Genomic DNA, 15,707 nt, shown 5'->3' on the forward strand with positions numbered 1-15,707 from the left:
CAGTTGATGTCACGCCATCGTCATCAAACCAAGTCGTCGCCAAGCTATCTCCCGCAATCGTCGTCACCCAATTCTTACACAGTTGATGTCACGCCGTCGTCATCAAACCAAGTCGTCGCCAAGCTATCTCCCGCAATCGTCGTCACCCAATTCTTACACAGTTGATGTCACGCCGTCGTCATCAAACCAAGTCGTCGCCAAACTATCTCCCGCAATCGTCGTCATGCAAATCTTACACAGTTGATGTCACGCCGTCGTCATCAAACCAAGTCGTCGCCAAGCTATCTCCCGCAATCGTCCTCATGCAATTCTTACACAGTTGATGTCACGCCGTCGTCATCAAACCAAGTCGTCCCCAAGCTGTCTCCCGCAATCATCGTCATGCAATTCTTACACAGTTGATGTCAAGCCGTCGTCATCAAACCAAGTCGTCGCCAAGCTATCTCCCGCAATCGTCGTCATGGAATTCTTACACAGTTGATGTCACGCCGTCGTCATCAAACCAAGTCGTCGCCAAGCTATCTCCCGCAATCGTCGTCATGCAATTCTTACACAGTTGATGTCACGCCGTCGTCATCAAACCAAGTGGTCGCCAAGCTATCTCCCGCAATCGTCGTCATGCAATTCTTACACAGTTGATGTCACGCCGTCGTCATCAAACCAAGTCGTCGCCAAGCTATCTCCCGCAATCGTCGTCATGCAATTCTTACACAGTTGATGTCACGACGTCATCATCAAACCAAGTCGTCGCCAAGCTATCTCCCACAATCGTCGTCATGCAATTCTTACACAGTTGATGTCACGCCGTCATCATCAAACCAAGTCGTCGCCAAGCTATCTCCCGCAATCGTCGTCACGCAATTCTTACACAGTTGATGTCACGCCGTCATCATCAAACCAAATCGTCGCCAAGCTATCTCCCGCAATCGTCGTCACGCAATTCTTACACAGTTGATGTCACGCCGTCGTCATCAAACCAAGTGGTCGCCAAGCTATCTCCCGCAATCGTCGTCACGCAATTCTTACACAGTTGATGTCACGCCGTCGTCATCAAACCAAGTCGTCGCCAAGCTATCTCCCGCAATCGTCGTCATGCAATTCTTACACAGTTGATGTCACGCCGTCGTCATCAAACCAAGCCGTCGCCAAGCTATCTCCGGCAATCGTCGTCATGCAATTCTTACACAGTTGATGTCACGCCGTCGTCATCAAACCACGTGGTCGCCAAGCTATCTCCCGCAATCGTCGTCATGCAATTCTTACACAGTTGATGTCACGCCGTCGTCATCAAACCAAGTCGTCGCCAAGCTATCTCCCGCAATCGTCGTCATGCAATTCTTACACAGTTGATGTCACGCCGTCATCATCAAACCAAGTCGTCGCCAAGCTATCTCCCACAATCGTCGTCATGCAATTCTTACACAGTTGATGTCACGCCGTCATTATCAAACCAAGTCGTCGCCAAGCTATCTCCCGCAATCGTCGTCACGCAATTCTTACACAGTTGATGTCACGCCGTCATCATCAAACCAAGTCGTCGCCAAGCTATCTCCCGCAATCGTCGTCATGCAATTCTTACACAGTTGATGTCACGCCGTCGTCATCAAACCAAGTGGTCGCCAAGCTATCTCCCGCAATCGTCGTCACGCAATTCTTACACAGTTGATGTCACGCCGTCGTCATGAAACCAAGTCGTCGCCAAGCTATCTCCCGCAATCGTCGTCATGCAATTCTTACACAGTTGATGTCATGCCGTCGTCATCAAACCAAGTGGTCGCCAAGCTGTCTCCCGAAATCGTCGTCATGCAATTCTTACACAGTTGATGTCACGCCGTCGTCATCAAACCAAGTCGTCGCCAAGCTGTCTCCCGCAATCGTCGTCATGCAATTCCTACACAGTTGATGTCACGCCGTCGTCATCACACCAAGTCGTCGCCAAGCTGTCTCCCGCAATCGTCGTCATGCAATTCTTACACAGTTGATGTCACGCCGTCATCATCAAACCAAGTCGTCGCCAAGCTGTCTCCCGCAATCGTCGTCATGCAATTCTTACACAGTTGATGTCACGCCGTCATCATCAAACCAAGTCGTCGCCAAGCTATCTCCCGCAATCGTCGTCACGCAATTCTTACACAGTTGATGTCACGCCGTCGTCATCAAACCAAGTCGTCGCCAAGCTATCTCCCGCAATCGTCGTCACGCAATTCTTACACAGTTGATGTCACGCCGTCGTCATCAAACCAAGTCGTCGCCAAGCTATCTCCCGCAATCGTCGTCACGCAATTCTTACACAGTTGATGTCACGCCGTCGTCATCAAACCATGTCGTCGCCAAGCTATCTCCCGCAATCGTCGCCATGCAATTCTTACACAGTTGATGTCACGCCGTCGTCATCAAACCAAGTCGTCGCCAAGCTATCTCCCGCAATCGTCGCCATGCAATTCTTACACAGTTGATGTCACGCCGTCGTCATCACACCAAGTCGTCGCCAAGCTGTCTCCCGCAATCGTCGCCATGCAATTCTTACACAGTTGATGTCACGCCGTCATCATCAAACCAAGTCGTCGCCAAGCTATCTCCCGCAATCGTCGTCATGCAATTCTTACACAGTTGATGTCACGCCGTCATCATCAAACGAAGTCGTCGCCAAGCTATCTCCCGCAATCGTCGTCACGCAATTCTTACACAGTTGATGTCACGCCGTCATCATCAAACCAAGTCGTCGCCAAGCTATCTCCCGCAATCGTCGTCACGCAATTCTTACACAGTTGATGTCACGCCGTCGTCATCAAACCAAGTCGTCGCCAAGCTATCTCCCGCAATCGTCGTCACGCAATTCTTACACAGTTGATGTCACGCCGTCGTCATCAAACCAAGTGGTCGCCAAGCTATCTCCCGCAATCGTCGTCACGCAATTCTTACACAGTTGATGTCACGCCGTCGTCATCAAACCAAGTCGTCGCCAAGCTATCTCCCGCAATCGTCGTCATGCAATTCTTACACAGTTGATGTCACGCCGTCATCATCAAACCAAGTCGTCGCCAAGCTATCTCCCGCAATCGTCGTCATGCAATTCTTACACAGTTGATGTCACGCCGTCATAATCAAACCAAGTCGTCGCCAAGCTATCTCCCGCAATCGTCGTCACGCAATTCTTACACAGTTGATGTCACGCCGTCGTCATCAAACCAAGTCGTCGCCAAGCTATCTCCCGCAATCGTCGTCACGCAATTCTTACACAGTTGATGTAACGCCGTCGTCATCAAACCAAGTCGTCGCCAAGCTATCTCCCGCAATCGTCGTCATGCAATTCTTACACAGTTGATGTCACGCCGTCGTCATCAAACCAAGTCGTCGCCAAGCTATCTCCCGCAATCGTCGTCATGCAATTCTTACACAGTTGATGTCACGCCGTCGTCATCAAACCAAGTCGTCGCCAAGCTATCTCCCGCAATCGTCGTCACGCAATTCTTACACAGTTGATGTCACGCCGTCTTCATCAAACCAAGTCGTCGCCAAGCTGTCTCCCGCAATCGTCGTCACGCAATTCTTACACAGTTGATGTCACGCCATCGTCATCAAACCAAGTCGTCGCCAAGCTATCTCCCGCAATCGTCGTCACGCAATTCTTACACAGTTGATGTCACGCCGTCGTCATCAAACCAAGTCGTCGCCAAGCTGTCTCCCGCAATCGTCGTCACGCAATTCTTACACAGTTGATGTCACGCCGTCTTCATCAAACCAAGTCGTCGCCAAGCTGTCTCCCGCAATCGTCGTCACGCAATTCTTACACAGTTGATGTCACGCCGTCATCATCAAACCAAGTCGTCGCCAAGCTATCTCCCGCAATCGTCGTCACGCAATTCTTACACAGTTGATGTCACGCCGTCATCATCAAACCAAGTCATCGCCAAGCTATCTCCCGCAATCGTCGTCACGCATTTCTTACACAGTTGATGTCACGCCATCGTCATCAAACCAAGTCGTCGCCAAGCTATCTCCCGCAATCGTCGTCACCCAATTCTTACACAGTTGATGTCACGCCGTCGTCATCAAACCAAGTCGTCGCCAAGCTATCTCCCGCAATCGTCGTCACCCAATTCTTACACAGTTGATGTCACGCCGTCGTCATCAAACCAAGTCGTCGCCAAACTATCTCCCGCAATCGTCGTCATGCAAATCTTACACAGTTGATGTCACGCCGTCGTCATCAAACCAAGTCGTCGCCAAGCTATCTCCCGCAATCGTCCTCATGCAATTCTTACACAGTTGATGTCACGCCGTCGTCATCAAACCAAGTCGTCCCCAAGCTGTCTCCCGCAATCATCGTCATGCAATTCTTACACAGTTGATGTCAAGCCGTCGTCATCAAACCAAGTCGTCGCCAAGCTATCTCCCGCAATCGTCGTCATGGAATTCTTACACAGTTGATGTCACGCCGTCGTCATCAAACCAAGTCGTCGCCAAGCTATCTCCCGCAATCGTCGTCATGCAATTCTTACACAGTTGATGTCACGCCGTCGTCATCAAACCAAGTGGTCGCCAAGCTATCTCCCGCAATCGTCGTCATGCAATTCTTACACAGTTGATGTCACGCCGTCGTCATCAAACCAAGTCGTCGCCAAGCTATCTCCCGCAATCGTCGTCATGCAATTCTTACACAGTTGATGTCACGACGTCATCATCAAACCAAGTCGTCGCCAAGCTATCTCCCACAATCGTCGTCATGCAATTCTTACACAGTTGATGTCACGCCGTCATCATCAAACCAAGTCGTCGCCAAGCTATCTCCCGCAATCGTCGTCACGCAATTCTTACACAGTTGATGTCACGCCGTCATCATCAAACCAAATCGTCGCCAAGCTATCTCCCGCAATCGTCGTCACGCAATTCTTACACAGTTGATGTCACGCCGTCGTCATCAAACCAAGTGGTCGCCAAGCTATCTCCCGCAATCGTCGACACGCAATTCTTACACAGTTGATGTCACGCCGTCGTCATCAAACCAAGTCGTCGCCAAGCTATCTCCCGCAATCGTCGTCACGCAATTCTTACACAGTTGATGTCACGCCATCGTCATCAAACCAAGTCGTCGCCAAGCTATCTCCCGCAATCGTCGTCACGCAATTCTTACACAGTTGATGTCACGCCGTCGTCATCAAACCAAGTCGTCGCCAAGCTATCTCCCGCAATCGTCGTCACGCAATTCTTACACAGTTGATGTCACGCCGTCGTCATCAAACCATGTCGTCGCCAAGCTATCTCCCGCAATCGTCGCCATGCAATTCTTACACAGTTAATGTCACGCCGTCGTCATCAAACCAAGTCGTCGCCAAGCTATCTCCCGCAATCGTCGCCATGCAATTCTTACACAGTTGATGTCACGCCGTCGTCATCACACCCAGTCGTCGCCAAGCTGTCTCCCGCAATCGTCGCCATGCAATTCTTACACAGTTGATGTCACGCCGTCATCATCAAACCAAGTCGTCGCCAAGCTATCTCCCGCAATCGTCGTCATGCAATTCTTACACAGTTGATGTCACGCCGTCATCATCAAACGAAGTCGTCGCCAAGCTATCTCCCGCAATCGTCGTCACGCAATTCTTACACAGTTGATGTCACGCCGTCATCATCAAACCAAGTCGTCGCCAAGCTATCTCCCGCAATCGTCGTCACGCAATTCTTACACAGTTGATGTCACGCCGTCGACATCAAACCAAGTCGTCGCCAAGCTATCTCCCGCAATCGTCGTCACGCAATTCTTACACAGTTGATGTCACGCCGTCGTCATCAAACCAAGTGGTCGCCAAGCTATCTCCCGCAATCGTCGTCACGCAATTCTTACACAGTTGATGTCACGCCGTCGTCATCAAACCAAGTCGTCGCCAAGCTATCTCCCGCAATCGTCGTCATGCAATTCTTACACAGTTGATGTCACGCCGTCATCATCAAACCAAGTCGTCGCCAAGCTATCTCCCGCAATCGTCGTCATGCAATTCTTACACAGTTGATGTCACGCCGTCATAATCAAACCAAGTCGTCGCCAAGCTATCTCCCGCAATCGTCGTCACGCAATTCTTACACAGTTGATGTCACGCCGTCGTCATCAAACCAAGTCGTCGCCAAGCTATCTCCCGCAATCGTCGTCACGCAATTCTTACACAGTTGATGTAACGCCGTCGTCATCAAACCAAGTCGTCGCCAAGCTATCTCCCGCAATCGTCGTCATGCAATTCTTACACAGTTGATGTCACGCCGTCGTCATCAAACCAAGTCGTCGCCAAGCTATCTCCCGCAATCGTCGTCATGCAATTCTTACACAGTTGATGTCACGCCGTCGTCATCAAACCAAGTCGTCGCCAAGCTATCTCCCGCAATCGTCGTCACGCAATTCTTACACAGTTGATGTCACGCCGTCTTCATCAAACCAAGTCGTCGCCAAGCTGTCTCCCGCAATCGTCGTCACGCAATTCTTACACAGTTGATGTCACGCCATCGTCATCAAACCAAGTCGTCGCCAAGCTATCTCCCGCAATCGTCGTCACGCAATTCTTACACAGTTGATGTCACGCCGTCGTCATCAAACCAAGTCGTCGCCAAGCTGTCTCCCGCAATCGTCATCACGCAATTCTTACACAGTTGATGTCACGCCGTCTTCATCAAACCAAGTCGTCGCCAAGCTGTCTCCCGCAATCGTCGTCACGCAATTCTTACACAGTTGATGTCACGCCGTCATCATCAAACCAAGTCGTCGCCAAGCTATCTCCCGCAATCGTCGTCACGCAATTCTTACACAGTTGATGTCACGCCGTCATCATCAAACCAAGTCATCGCCAAGCTATCTCCCGCAATCGTCGTCACGCATTTCTTACACAGTTGATGTCACGCCATCGTCATCAAACCAAGTCGTCGCCAAGCTATCTCCCGCAATCGTCGTCACCCAATTCTTACACAGTTGATGTCACGCCGTCGTCATCAAACCAAGTCGTCGCCAAGCTATCTCCCGCAATCGTCGTCACCCAATTCTTACACAGTTGATGTCACGCCGTCGTCATCAAACCAAGTCGTCGCCAAACTATCTCCCGCAATCGTCGTCATGCAAATCTTACACAGTTGATGTCACGCCGTCGTCATCAAACCAAGTCGTCGCCAAGCTATCTCCCGCAATCGTCCTCATGCAATTCTTACACAGTTGATGTCACGCCGTCGTCATCAAACCAAGTCGTCCCCAAGCTGTCTCCCGCAATCATCGTCATGCAATTCTTACACAGTTGATGTCAAGCCGTCGTCATCAAACCAAGTCGTCGCCAAGCTATCTCCCGCAATCGTCGTCATGGAATTCTTACACAGTTGATGTCACGCCGTCGTCATCAAACCAAGTCGTCGCCAAGCTATCTCCCGCAATCGTCGTCATGCAATTCTTACACAGTTGATGTCACGCCGTCGTCATCAAACCAAGTGGTCGCCAAGCTATCTCCCGCAATCGTCGTCATGCAATTCTTACACAGTTGATGTCACGCCGTCGTCATCAAACCAAGTCGTCGCCAAGCTATCTCCCGCAATCGTCGTCATGCAATTCTTACACAGTTGATGTCACGACGTCATCATCAAACCAAGTCGTCGCCAAGCTATCTCCCACAATCGTCGTCATGCAATTCTTACACAGTTGATGTCACGCCGTCATCATCAAACCAAGTCGTCGCCAAGCTATCTCCCGCAATCGTCGTCACGCAATTCTTACACAGTTGATGTCACGCCGTCATCATCAAACCAAATCGTCGCCAAGCTATCTCCCGCAATCGTCGTCACGCAATTCTTACACAGTTGATGTCACGCCGTCGTCATCAAACCAAGTGGTCGCCAAGCTATCTCCCGCAATCGTCGTCACGCAATTCTTACACAGTTGATGTCACGCCGTCGTCATCAAACCAAGTCGTCGCCAAGCTATCTCCCGCAATCGTCGTCACGCAATTCTTACACAGTTGATGTCACGCCGTCGTCATCAAACCAAGTCGTCGCCAAGCTATCTCCCGCAATCGTCGTCACGCAATTCTTACACAGTTGATGTCACGCCGTCATCATCAAACCAAGTCGTCGCGAAGCTATCTCCCGCAATCGTCGTCACGCAATTCTTACACAGTTGATGTCACGCCGTCGTCATCAAACCAAGTCGTCACCAAGCTATCTCCCGCAATCGTCGTCACGCAATTCTTACACAGTTGATGTCACGCCGTCATCATCAAACCAAGTCGTCGCCAAGCTATCTCCCGCAATCGTCGTCACGCAATTCTTACACAGTTGATGTCACGCCGTCATCATCAAACCAAATCGTCGCCAAGCTATCTCCCGCAATCGTCGTCACGCAATTCTTACACAGTTGATGTCACGCCGTCGTCATCAAACCAAGTGGTCGCCAAGCTATCTCCCGCAATCGTCGTCACGCAATTCTTACACAGTTGATGTCACGCCGTCGTCATCAAACCAAGTCGTCACCAAGCTATCTCCCGCAATCGTCGTCACGCAATTCTTACACAGTTGATGTCACGCCGTCGTCATCAAACCAAGTCGTCGCCAAGCTATCTCCCGCAATCGTCGTCACGCAATTCTTACACAGTTGATGTCACGCCGTCGTCATCAAACCATGTCGTCGCCAAGCTATCTCCCGCAATCGTCGTCATGCAATTCTTACACAGTTGATGTCACGCCGTCGTCATCAAACCAAGTCGTCGCCAAGCTATCTCCCGCAATCGTCGTCACGCAATTCTTACACAGTTGATGTCACGCCGTCGTCATCAAACCAAGTCGTCGCCAAGCTGTCTCCCGCAATCGTCATCACGCAATTCTTACACAGTTGATGTCACGCCGTCTTCATCAAACCAAGTCGTCGCCAAGCTGTCTCCCGCAATCGTCGTCACGCAATTCTTACACAGTTGATGTCACGCCGTCATCATCAAACCAAGTCGTCGCCAAGCTATCTCCCGCAATCGTCGTCACGCAATTCTTACACAGTTGATGTCACGCCGTCATCATCAAACCAAGTCGTCGCCAAGCTATCTCCCGCAATCGTCGTCACGCAATTTTTACACAGTTGATGTCACGCCGTCGTCATCAAACCAAGTCGTCGCCAAGCTATCTCCCGCAATCGTCGTCACGCAATTCTTACACAGTTGATGTCACGCCGTCGTCATCAAACCGAGTCGTCGCCAAGCTATCTCCCGCAATCGTCGTCACGCAATTCTTACACAGTTGATGTCACGCCGTCATCATCAAACCAAGTTGTCGCCAAGCTATCTCCCGCAATCGTCGTCACGCAATTCTTACACAGTTGATGTCACGCCGTCGTCATCAAACCAAGTCGTCACCAAGCTATCTCCCGCAATCGTCGTCACGCAATTCTTACACAGTTGATGTCACGCCGTCGTCATCAAACCAAGTGGTCGCCAAGCTATCTCCCGCAATCGTCGTCACGCAATTCTTACACAGTTGATGTCACGCCGTCGTCATCAAACCAAGTCGTCACCAAGCTATCTCCCGCAATCGTCGTCACGCAATTCTTACACAGTTGATGTCACGCCGTCGTCATCAAACCAAGTCGTCGCCAAGCTATCTCCCGCAATCGTCGTCACGCAATTCTTACACAGTTGATGTCACGCCGTCTTCATCAAACCAAGTCGTCGCCAAGCTGTCTCCCGCAATCGTCGTCACGCAATTCTTACACAGTTGATGTCACGCCATCGTCATCAAACCAAGTCGTCGCCAAGCTATCTCCCGCAATCGTCGTCACGCAATTCTTACACAGTTGATGTCACGCCGTCGTCATCAAACCAAGTCGTCGCCAAGCTGTCTCCCGCAATCGTCATCACGCAATTCTTACACAGTTGATGTCACGCCGTCTTCATCAAACCAAGTCGTCGCCAAGCTGTCTCCCGCAATCGTCGTCACGCAATTCTTACACAGTTGATGTCACGCCGTCATCATCAAACCAAGTCGTCGCCAAGCTATCTCCCGCAATCGTCGTCACGCAATTCTTACACAGTTGATGTCACGCCGTCATCATCAAACCAAGTCATCGCCAAGCTATCTCCCGCAATCGTCGTCACGCATTTCTTACACAGTTGATGTCACGCCATCGTCATCAAACCAAGTCGTCGCCAAGCTATCTCCCGCAATCGTCGTCACCCAATTCTTACACAGTTGATGTCACGCCGTCGTCATCAAACCAAGTCGTCGCCAAGCTATCTCCCGCAATCGTCGTCACCCAATTCTTACACAGTTGATGTCACGCCGTCGTCATCAAACCAAGTCGTCGCCAAACTATCTCCCGCAATCGTCGTCATGCAAATCTTACACAGTTGATGTCACGCCGTCGTCATCAAACCAAGTCGTCGCCAAGCTATCTCCCGCAATCGTCCTCATGCAATTCTTACACAGTTGATGTCACGCCGTCGTCATCAAACCAAGTCGTCCCTAAGCTGTCTCCCGCAATCATCGTCATGCAATTCTTACACAGTTGATGTCAAGCCGTCGTCATCAAACCAAGTCGTCGCCAAGCTATCTCCCGCAATCGTCGTCATGGAATTCTTACACAGTTGATGTCACGCCGTCGTCATCAAACCAAGTCGTCGCCAAGCTATCTCCCGCAATCGTCGTCATGCAATTCTTACACAGTTGATGTCACGCCGTCGTCATCAAACCAAGTGGTCGCCAAGCTATCTCCCGCAATCGTCGTCATGCAATTCTTACACAGTTGATGTCACGCCGTCGTCATCAAACCAAGTCGTCGCCAAGCTATCTCCCGCAATCGTCGTCATGCAATTCTTACACAGTTGATGTCACGACGTCATCATCAAACCAAGTCGTCGCCAAGCTATCTCCCACAATCGTCGTCATGCAATTCTTACACAGTTGATGTCACGCCGTCATCATCAAACCAAGTCGTCGCCAAGCTATCTCCCGCAATCGTCGTCACGCAATTCTTACACAGTTGATGTCACGCCGTCATCATCAAACCAAATCGTCGCCAAGCTATCTCCCGCAATCGTCGTCACGCAATTCTTACACAGTTGATGTCACGCCGTCGTCATCAAACCAAGTGGTCGCCAAGCTATCTCCCGCAATCGTCGTCACGCAATTCTTACACAGTTGATGTCACGCCGTCGTCATCAAACCAAGTCGTCGCCAAGCTATCTCCCGCAATCGTCGTCACGCAATTCTTACACAGTTGATGTCACGCCGTCGTCATCAAACCAAGTCGTCGCCAAGCTATCTCCCGCAATCGTCGTCACGCAATTCTTACACAGTTGATGTCACGCCGTCATCATCAAACCAAGTCGTCGCCAAGCTATCTCCCGCAATCGTCGTCACGCAATTCTTACACAGTTGATGTCACGCCGTCGTCATCAAACCAAGTCGTCACCAAGCTATCTCCCGCAATCGTCGTCACGCAATTCTTACACAGTTGATGTCACGCCGTCATCATCAAACCAAATCGTCGCCAAGCTATCTCCCGCAATCGTCGTCACGCAATTCTTACACAGTTGATGTCACGCCGTCGTCATCAAACCAAGTGGTCGCCAAGCTATCTCCCGCAATCGTCGTCACGCAATTCTTACACAGTTGATGTCACGCCGTCGTCATCAAACCAAGTCGTCACCAAGCTATCTCCCGCAATCGTCGTCACGCAATTCTTACACAGTTGATGTCACGCCGTCTTCATCAAACCAAGTCGTCGCCAAGCTATTCCCGCAATCGTCGTCACGCAATTCTTACACAGTTGATGTCACGCCGTCGTCATCAAACCATGTCGTCGCCAAGCTATCTCCCGCAATCGTCGTCATGCAATTCTTACACAGTTGATGTCACGCCGTCGTCATCAAACCAAGTCGTCGCCAAGCTATCTCCCGCAATCGTCGTCATGCAATTCTTACACAGTTGATGTCACGCCGTCGTCATCAAACCAAGTCGTCGCCAAGCTATCTCCCGCAATCGTCGACATGCAATTCTTACACAGTTGATGTCACGCCGTCGTCATCAAACCAAGTCGTCGCCAAGCTGTCTCCCGCAATCGTCGTCATGCAATTCTTACACAGTTGATGTCACGCCGTCGTCATCAAACCAAGTCGTCGCCAAGCTATCTCCCGCAATCGTCGTCATGCAATTCTTACACAGTTGATGTCACGCCGTCTTCATCAAACCAAGTCGTCGCCAAGCTGTCTCCCGCAATCGTCGTCATGCAATTCTTACACAGTTGATGTCACGCCGTCGTCATCAAACCAAGTCGTCGCCAAGCTGTCTCCCGCAATCGTCGTCACGCAATTCTTACACAGTTGATGTCACGCCGTCTTCATCAAACCAAGTCGTCGCCAAGCTGTCTCCCGTAATCGTCGTCATGCAATTCTTACACAGTTGATGTCACGCCGTCGTCATCACACCACGTCGTCGCCAAGCTGTCTCCCGAAATCGTCGTCATGCAATTCTTACACAGTTGATGTCACGCCGTCGTCATCAAACCAAGTCGTCGCCAAGTTATCTCCCGCAATCATCGTCACGCAATTCTTACACAGTTGATGTCACGCCGTCGTCATCAAACCAAGTCGTCGCCAAGCTATCTCCCGCAATCGTCGTCACGCAATTCTTACACAGTTGATGTCACGCCGTCTTCATCAAACCAAGTCGTCGCCAAGCTGTCTCCCGCAATCGTCGTCACGCAATTCTTACACAGTTGATGTCACGCCATCGTCATCAAACCAAGTCGTCGCCAAGCTATCTCCCGCAATCGTCGTCACGCAATTCTTACACAGTTGATGTCACGCCGTCGTCATCAAACCAAGTCGTCGCCAAGCTGTCTCCCGCAATCGTCGTCACGCAATTCTTACACAGTTGATGTCACGCCGTCTTCGTCAAACCAAGTCGTCGCCAAGCTGTCTCCCGCAATCGTCGTCACGCAATTCTTACACAGTTGATGTCACGCCGTCATCATCAAACCAAGTCGTCGCCAAGCTATCTCCCGCAATCGTCGTCACGCAATTCTTACACAGTTGATGTCACGCCGTCATCATCAAACCAAGTCATCGCCAAGCTATCTCCCGCAATCGTCGTCACGCATTTCTTACACAGTTGATGTCACGCCATCGTCATCAAACCAAGTCGTCGCCAAGCTATCTCCCGCAATCGTCGTCACCCAATTCTTACACAGTTGATGTCACGCCGTCGTCATCAAACCAAGTCGTCGCCAAGCTATCTCCCGCAATCGTCGTCACCCAATTCTTACACAGTTGATGTCACGCCGTCGTCATCAAACCAAGTCGTCGCCAAACTATCTCCCGCAATCGTCGTCATGCAAATCTTACACAGTTGATGTCACGCCGTCGTCATCAAACCAAGTCGTCGCCAAGCTATCTCCCGCAATCGTCCTCATGCAATTCTTACACAGTTGATGTCACGCCGTCGTCATCAAACCAAGTCGTCCCCAAGCTGTCTCCCGCAATCATCGTCATGCAATTCTTACACAGTTGATGTCAAGCCGTCGTCATCAAACCAAGTCGTCGCCAAGCTATCTCCCGCAATCGTCGTCATGGAATTCTTACACAGTTGATGTCACGCCGTCGTCATCAAACCAAGTCGTCGCCAAGCTATCTCCCGCAATCGTCGTCATGCAATTCTTACACAGTTGATGTCACGCCGTCGTCATCAAACCAAGTGGTCGCCAAGCTATCTCCCGCAATCGTCGTCATGCAATTCTTACACAGTTGATGTCACGCCGTCGTCATCAAACCAAGTCGTCGCCAAGCTATCTCCCGCAATCGTCGTCATGCAATTCTTACACAGTTGATGTCACGACGTCATCATCAAACCAAGTCGTCGCCAAGCTATCTCCCACAATCGTCGTCATGCAATTCTTACACAGTTGATGTCACGCCGTCATCATCAAACCAAGTCGTCGCCAAGCTATCTCCCGCAATCGTCGTCACGCAATTCTTACACAGTTGATGTCACGCCGTCATCATCAAACCAAATCGTCGCCAAGCTATCTCCCGCAATCGTCGTCACGCAATTCTTACACAGTTGATGTCACGCCGTCGTCATCAAACCAAGTGGTCGCCAAGCTATCTCCCGCAATCGTCGTCACGCAATTTTTACACAGTTGATGTCACGCCGTCGTCATCAAACCAAGTCGTCGCCAAGCTATCTCCCGCAATCGTCGTCACGCAATTCTTACACAGTTGATGTCACGCCGTCGTCATCAAACCAAGTGGTCGCCAAGCTGTCTCCCGAAATCGTCGTCATGCAATTCTTACACAGTTGATGTCACGCCGTCGTCACCAAACCAAGTCGTCGCCAAGCTGTCTCCCGCAATCGTCGACATGCAATTCTTACACAGTTGATGTCACGCCGTCGTCATCACACCAAGTCGTCGCCAAGCTGTCTCCCGCAATCGTCGTCACGCAATTCTTACACAGTTGATGTCACGCCATCGTCATCAAACCAAGTCGTCGCCAAGCTATCTCCCGCAATCGTCGTCACGCAATTCTTACACAGTTGATGTCACGCCGTCGTCATCAAACCAAGTCGTCGCCAAGCTGTCTCCCGCAATCGTCGTCACGCAATTCTTACACAGTTGATGTCACGCCGTCTTCATCAAACCAAGTCGTCGCCAAGCTGTCTCCCGCAATCGTCGTCACGCAATTCTTACACAGTTGATGTCACGCCGTCATCATCAAACCAAGTCGTCGCCAAGCTATCTCCCGCAATCGTCGTCACGCAATTCTTACACAGTTGATGTCACGCCGTCATCATCAAACCAAGTCATCGCCAAGCTATCTCCCGCAATCGTCGTCACGCATTTCTTACACAGTTGATGTCACGCCATCGTCATCAAACCAAGTCGTCGCCAAGCTATCTCCCGCAATCGTCGTCACCCAATTCTTACACAGTTGATGTCACGCCGTCGTCATCAAACCAAGTCGTCGCCAAGCTATCTCCCGCAATCGTCGTCACCCAATTCTTACACAGTTGATGTCACGCCGTCGTCATCAAACCAAGTCGTCGCCAAACTATCTCCCGCAATCGTCGTCATGCAAATCTTACACAGTTGATGTCACGCCGTCGTCATCAAACCAAGTCGTCGCCAAGCTATCTCCCGCAATCGTCCTCATGCAATTCTTACACAGTTGATGTCACGCCGTCGTCATCAAACCAAGTCGTCCCCAAGCTGTCTCCCGCAATCATCGTCATGCAATTCTTACACAGTTGATGTCAAGCCGTCGTCATCAAACCAAGTCGTCGCCAAGCTATCTCCAGCAATCGTCGTCATGGAATTCTTACACAGTTGATGTCACGCCGTCGTCATCAAACCAAGTCGTCGCCAAGCTATCTCCCGCAATCGTCGTCATGCAATTCTTACACAGTTGATGTCACGCCGTCGTCATCAAACCAAGTGGTCGCCAAGCTATCTCCCGCAATCGTCGTCATGCAATTCTTACACAGTTGATGTCACGCCGTCGTCATCAAACCAAGTCGTCGCCAAGCTATCTCCCGCAATCGTCGTCATGCAATTCTTACACAGTTGATGTCACGACGTCATCATCAAACCAAGTCGTCGCCAAGCTATCTCCCACAATCGTCGTCATGCAATTCTTACACAGTTGATGTCACGCCGTCATCATCAAACCAAGTCGTCGCCAAGCTATCTCCCGCAATCGTCGTCA

Source organism: Dermacentor albipictus, unplaced genomic scaffold (assembly GCF_038994185.2).
Source record: "Dermacentor albipictus isolate Rhodes 1998 colony unplaced genomic scaffold, USDA_Dalb.pri_finalv2 scaffold_90, whole genome shotgun sequence".
NCBI lineage: Eukaryota > Metazoa > Arthropoda > Arachnida > Ixodida > Ixodidae > Dermacentor > Dermacentor albipictus.